This window comes from Etheostoma spectabile, chromosome 23 (assembly GCF_008692095.1).
Source record: "Etheostoma spectabile isolate EspeVRDwgs_2016 chromosome 23, UIUC_Espe_1.0, whole genome shotgun sequence".
Lineage (NCBI taxonomy): Eukaryota > Metazoa > Chordata > Actinopteri > Perciformes > Percidae > Etheostoma > Etheostoma spectabile.
In genome coordinates, this window is record NC_045755.1 from 8,773,623 (window position 1) to 8,780,296 (window position 6,674).

The 6,674-nt window shown below is 39.7% G+C and overlaps 2 protein-coding genes and 1 long non-coding RNA gene across 19 annotated transcripts in view; 2 read left to right on the plus strand and 1 right to left on the minus strand.

Annotated features, from left to right (window-relative positions):
* LOC116673010 (pyrin) overlaps positions 1 to 3,363 on the minus strand; it is a 6,098-nt gene extending 2,735 nt beyond the window's left edge. Inside the window, exons 1-2 of one of the 3 annotated variants that reach the window (XM_032505089.1) lie at positions 3,277 to 3,363; positions 1,350 to 1,472 (exon numbers count right to left, since the gene is read on the minus strand). The gene's annotated coding sequence lies outside the window, so the exon portion shown is untranslated. Of the gene's footprint in view, positions 1 to 1,342; positions 1,473 to 3,276 lie in introns of those variants that run through there. The other 2 variants (XM_032505091.1, XM_032505090.1) reach the window with 2 other exon arrangements.
* Positions 1 to 6,674, plus strand: part of nrcama (neuronal cell adhesion molecule a) — a 1,100,153-nt gene that overhangs the window by 397,978 nt on the left and 695,501 nt on the right. The window lies entirely within an intron of this gene.
* LOC116673023 (uncharacterized) overlaps positions 1 to 6,674 on the plus strand; it is a 20,214-nt gene that overhangs the window by 458 nt on the left and 13,082 nt on the right. Inside the window, exons 2-3 of the long non-coding RNA XR_004327710.1 lie at positions 4,829 to 4,896; positions 5,745 to 6,018. This is a non-coding gene — a long non-coding RNA (uncharacterized LOC116673023). The remainder of the gene's footprint in view (positions 1 to 4,828; positions 4,897 to 5,744; positions 6,019 to 6,674) is intronic.

Genomic DNA, 6,674 nt, shown 5'->3' on the forward strand with positions numbered 1-6,674 from the left:
ACCACCACCCCCACCCATCACATACCCTTCACCCTACATAGAGATCAGCGTGAGGAGCTTTCCATGAGATCATCTCTCAATGCAAATCAAACCAGCTGTTAGTCTAACTGAGGCTAACACCATGCCGATCTGCAGGTATGGTGCAGCCCTGGCATTAGTTAACAAATGAAACCCAGACATACCACACAGCTTCATGTCTGAGATCCATTAATCACTGTAGTTAAAATACAGGGGGCATGAGTATACACCCCTCTATGTTAAATTCCCATACAGGCATATTTTCATTATTAAAGACCAGTTATTTTTAATGGATCAGGTTACTATGCGTCCGGATGAAGATTAGCCCCACATCAACATGAAAACATGAGATTGTTTCCAACACTCTTTTATTGAAAAGAAATTGAAGGAATGATAAAGATAAATACTGGAAAATAACATATTTAAAGTGCAGTTTTCTACTGATAGTCTTTCAATTTAAATAAAAATAATCGCACAAAACGCGCAAGTTGATGTTGCGATGACGATTCAGTGTTTCCCCCGAAGAAAAGTTGCTTAATGCGGCGGTGTGTGTTCTTTTTTTCAACGATATTATTTTATGTACATTAATGTACATTTAGCTGACCCCAATGCAAATCAAACCAGGTGTTAGTCTAACTGAAATAACACCATGCCCATCTCCAGGTAAGGTGCAGCCCTGGCTTTAGTTGACAAACCCAGACTGTTGACGCACATTTGTTTGTTTGTTTGTTTGGTCGGAAATTGACGCGTGGCATCTGTGTAAACGCCTGTTTTGGCAATAAGAATCGTCAATGAGTTACTTGCTGTCCAAGAGTTTCACACTTAAATTGGATATTACCATCCGTTTATTTAAAGCTAAAACAAAACTAATCAAACATAATAACTGGTCTTCTTCTAGTCATTATCCCACACCTAACCACGTCAAAAAACTGTGACCTTGCAACACAGCCGACCCAATTAGGCCACATTTAAATATACTTGTACACATCCAGCGTCACACGCTGGTCAACCAATGAAATGGCTCCAACACAGACAGACATACCACACAGCTTCATGTCTGAGATCCACGTAGTTAAATGATTTCAGAGGGATACCAACTGATTGATTCCCCAGTGTTTGTGCAGTTTTGTTCCCAGACTGAATAAAAACCCGAGATTTCAAAGAATGAAAGAATGAATGAATGTCCTCTGGCCCTGTCCTGACATGCTGGATATCACCAGTGAAAAATAGGTTTCTAACCAATATTCCTGATTCGTACGCAGGTGTGTTTTACACTGCTACGCTGCATACTTCATTCTCACGTTTTCCCTGAAAATGATCGTACCAGTTACCTCGTCCAGACCAGATCACGGCGACTTTCCTCCTCCTTCTTCTTCTTGGTCTTCAGATAGACGTTGCTGCTTCTCCGCCTTTCCTTTCTTACGACTGCGGTCCGATCCTCAAACCTTCCCAACCTGGAAAAAGAAAACGTGGATATGACATCAGATCTCACTGAAATAAAAGCTGTGTTTCAATGCTACAAACTAAGAGACGTTACACATAACCGAGTGATGAAGAATAACTTGTACTTCGAGTGCCGATGTCTTCCCCCTCTCTCTCTCTCTCTCTTCTCTCTCATTTCTCACATGTCAACACAATTAAAGGAGGAAATGAAAACTTACAGTGAAACGATACTGCCTGGTTATTAGGTATTAACCCTTGTGTTGTCTTCCTGTCAAAATTGAAAATCAACACTTTTAAAGGGGTTTTTATCGATGTTTTTAACTTTTGTTTTATGTTTTTGTCCCTTTTTTCAACACTTTTGATGCTTTTTTTTTACCTTTTCAACACTACGTAACACTAACTTACTAACTTTAGTTTTACGGTTATTTTTGGAATTTATGGTCAATGAACCTCATTTATAGGAAATTATACCTAATGTTTGAAAAGTTAGAAAAGCAGAATTAGTGAATATTGAGACTAAAATTAAAGGAATGGATGTTGATGATAATCACAGACTGGAATATGTCAACTTTTACTCAACACTATTTCAACAACACTTCCATTTGTTTTACAATGCTATAAAATAGAATAAGACCCAAAATTAATGAAAGTAGAGATTTGTACTTGGCAAAGAGCGTTGGGATCAATCATGTTATTTTGGGGAATTAAAAAGGACATTGATATACTTTGGCTTTGGCAAAGTATTTGTCAACAAACTCAAATCAAAAGCGGATTTGTGCCCTTATCAAATCGCAAAAGACTGATATAAGTATAAATAATATTTTAAATAACTTTTAAAAAGTACCTCTCTCTCTCTCTCTCTCTCTCTAGCTGCTGTTAAGAAGTAACTGAGTAACTTTTCATTTTAAATGAGCTACTTTTTACTTTTTCTTGTCTATCAAAGTAAAAAGTGACAGTGGATAGACCGGAAAGGGGGAGAGAGATAGGGGATGACCATAGACTGTGTTTGTGTATATATATATATATATATAGATATAGATATATAACAATCACAACAACAACAACCACAACAACAACAGTCTCTATGGGGATGCCACGCAGCACAGGGCCGCAGGCCGGATTCGAACCCGCGGCCTTTTGCTGCGGGACTCAGCCAACATGGGGCGCCAAGCATTACAGCAGTTTCTCCTCAAATGGGACGGCTGATTTTACCACGAAACCCGAGACAGTGTGTGAAAACTGCGTTAAGGACGCAGCATTTGAAGAGTGTGTAGTTCATCACCAGACCCCGGATGAGACTACACGTTAACGGCAGTCTTCTGCCTTCACTTCCCGCTGCAGGAAACGTGTGCACGCGACACGTTTTCCAGGCAATTGGGGATGCAAACCGCTCAAAAACCAAACAAATGAACTGCACGTCGAATCCACGTAACGTTAAGTAACGTTATGCAACGTTACCTAACGTTACTGATGACAGCTGTTAACTGTAACGTTGCATGTGTATCCTCCTGTATCTCTCGTCTCCTCTGACTTAACTTCCCGCTGCAGGAAACGTGTGCACGCGCCACGTTTCCCAGGTAATTGGGGATGCAAACCGCTCCAAAACCCAAGCAAACTCGTGTTAAAATTAATGAACTGCTCGCGGAATCCACGTAACGTTATGTAACGTTACTGATGACAGCTGTTTCAGCATCAACACGCGAGACAAACAACTTCCGCCGTTTTAACATCGCCAGCTGGACTGAAGATGAATTTAGCTTTAAAGTAAATAATTATCCATTTAGTTTTAAAGTAACTCGGATTTAGGAGAGTTACCTGGGTCAGGTGTGTGTCCTGCGGATCCTCCTCCGGTATCTCGTCTCCTTGGAGCTGTCTGTTAGAGAACAGATTTTGAAAGTGAAAATGTGGTGGGGGGGGGGGGGGGGGGTACTTCCCAACATCCGCCACTAGATCACACCATAGTCATAAATATTAATAATAACAGATATGATCAGAATCAGCTTTATTTGCGGCAAAAGGTCACGTGTTAACACTCATGTTGTCCTCATGTTGTCTTCATGTGTTCCTCATGTTGTCTTTGTGTTGTCCTCGTGTTGTCCTCGTTTTGTCCCCATGTTGTCCTCATGTTGTCCCCATGTTGTCCCCATGTTGTCCTCATGTTGTCCTCGTGTTGTCCTCGTGTTGTCCTCGTTTGTCCTCGTGTTGTCCCCATGTTGTCCTCATGTTGTCCTTATGTTGTCCTCATGTTGTCTTCATGTTGTCCTCATGTTGTCTTCATGTTGTCCTCATGTTGTCTTCTGTGTTCATGTTGTCCTCATGTTGTCCTCATGTTGTCCTCATGTTGTCCTCGTGTTGTCCTCGTTTTGTCCTCGTGTTGTCCCCATGTTGTCCTCATGTTGTCTTTGTGTTGTCCTCGTGTTGTCCTCGTTTTGTCCTCATGTTGTCTTCATGTTGTCCTCATGTTGTCCTCATGTTGTCTTTGTGTTGTCCTCGTTTTGTCCCCATGTTGTCCTCATGTGTCCTCATGTTGTCCCCATGTGTCCTCATGTTGTCCTCATGTTGCCCTCATTTTGTCCTCATGTGTCCCCATGTTGTCCCCATGTTGTCCTATATCAATGTCTTTGTAATTCCCAAAATAACATGATTGATTCCAACGCTCTTTGCCAAGTACAAATCTCTACTTTCATTAATTTTGGGTCTTATTTATTATAGCATTGTAAAACAAAGTGAAGTGTGTTGAAATAGTTTGAGTAAAAGTTGACATATTCCAGTCTGTGATTATCATCAACATCCTTCTTTAATTTTGTCTCAATAATTCCTAATTTCTGCTTTTCTAACTCAAACATTAGGTATAATTTCCTATAAATGAGCTTTATTGACCATAAATTCCAAAAATAACTGTAAAACTAAAGTTAATAAGTTAGTGTTACGTAGTGTTGAAAACGTCAAAAAAAGTGACAAGCACTGAAAAAAGGGACAAAAACGTAAGAAAAAGGTAAAAAGATTTTTTTACCATGCAACTTTTGGTTTTTCCTGACTCAACATTTTGCCGTTTTTGTCACTTTTTTCCCACGTTTTCATAAATTCTTTCCTGGATTTTTTTTGTCATATTTGTGGGATAATGGAGAGTATGTTGTTTTGGGTCATTGATCATTTTTAAGCAGGTAAATGGAAATCCTGAAGCTTTCTTAGTGTCTATACTGCGTATATCTGCATATCATGTAGACTACGCCCCTGTTTTTTAAGTGAGATATGAAAAGATCAGAGTACACTCACAGGCCGTGATTTGATTAAGATGATGATTAACGATGCCTTCAGGCGCTTGATTACCTTTGTTTTCCTCTTTTGTTTTTATCTGACCTTACAGCCGGAGATCTTCTCGCCGAGGAACCACCGTCCCGTCTGTTTGTGGGGTCACATTTTCTAATTTGTCAGGTACGGTGTCATTATTTTGTACTGTGAAAGACAAGATGAACTTTACTTTAGATGTGTAGTCACAAATGGGGCTGCACAGTTGATCGCATGTTCGTCAAAACAATCCTGAAGTCAAAGTATTGTCTTTATCTCAATTTCCAACAGCTGAGATAACATCTATGTTTAGTGAATGCATCAGTCTCTACTAGCACACTATTAAACATGGAAGTGGGGTTCGTGTTTTTTTGTCATAAGGTTATAATTCATGTTAAAAATCCACTATGGAAACAACGTAAGTGTCATCTCCAGAATAATGTTCTGAGTCAGGAATACATGTTTATCACAGGAAATAAGGAAAAGACGCTGATTTATTTACAGGTAGAAAACATGCAACTTGGACCATTTTTCTTCTTGTAAAAATTTGAAATGGGTCAATTTGACCCGAACACCATACAAGGGTTAAAAAACAAGACATTAAAAGATGTCGTCTTGGACTTTGAGAAACTGTGAATGTCTATTTTCTGACATTCTTCTGACCCAAATGATGAATGGATGAAAAACAATCCTTGTTAGTTGCAGCCCTACGTTTGTAGTAAATGAGGAGGAAGGGGAAGGATAGAAGAATAAGGAGCTTGTAGGGAAAGACTACAACCTTCACAATTGGTTTATTTACATTTTAGCAGTTGCACATTTTGTTTGCCCCTCCTGTGTATTTTCAAATATTTCATGTATATTGTATCCTAGCATTTCATTTATATTTATAGTCTGTGCCGTGTGACTGATTTTGCTGCTGCAACACGGTAATTCCCCATTTTTTTGGGGGGGATCAATATCTCTCTATCTACCTTTCTATCTGTCTATCTTTACAGAGGGAAGTCAGGTGAAGGAAAGGAAGGGCGTGCACAGGGAAGGAAAGGAGGAAGTGAGAGGGAACCGGTAGAGCCGGCTGCCCTGTTTATGAGCCTGAGGGAGTCTCTGTGCAGCTCTCTGTAGGAAGGTTGTCTCTGTCGAAGCGAGTCGTGAGCAAGGCACTGCCAAGAAGGAAAGGATAGAGAACAAGAAGAAGAAGAAGAAGAAGAAGAAGCCATGGCTGTGAATAAATGCATCAAATACCTCCTCTTCCTCTTCAACCTCCTTTTCTGGGTGAGTCTGCAAAACATTTTTAAACTTCTCCACACTTCACAGGTGTGTTTTTAAATGGCATTCATCTTGATTCTGAGCCTGTCGGAGGGTGATTTGGTCTGTCATTGCCGGTGTTTCCTCTCTTAATTTGGTGGATTTTTGTCTCGGTCTCAATGCCGTTTTGTTAATTTGTTGTTAGATGATAGTTGTGTGTCCTGTAAACTGTCCTGAGATGCAAAAAGTCACCGATTATTATAGTTATTTTCTCTTTATTTAACAATTTTCAACAAGTTTCAACTAGTTTTCTGTCATTTGTTAAAGTCAAACTGGAGTTTGACGTTTTTCTTTTCTATTTTACCTTTGGTTTTTATTGAATATTCAGTACATTGTTACAACTGATCAGGCACCTCTGATTTGTAAGTAATATATTTAAAAACATAAAAAAGGGGGAACTAGGAAACTCCACTGGGAAAAGGTGGTGATAGCCAAAAACACATCTCAACTCAATGCTCTATCCACTGAATCCGAGCTGTGAACCATTGTCCTAATGCTTTATTTAAGGAAAGTGTCCACTTCTGCCATCTTTTGGTATACGTCCCTTCTCTCAAACCTTTGCCCTTATTTCTTGTATGACATCAAACCATTGTTGGGGACAGTCCCCGGTTTTGGTGACCTGT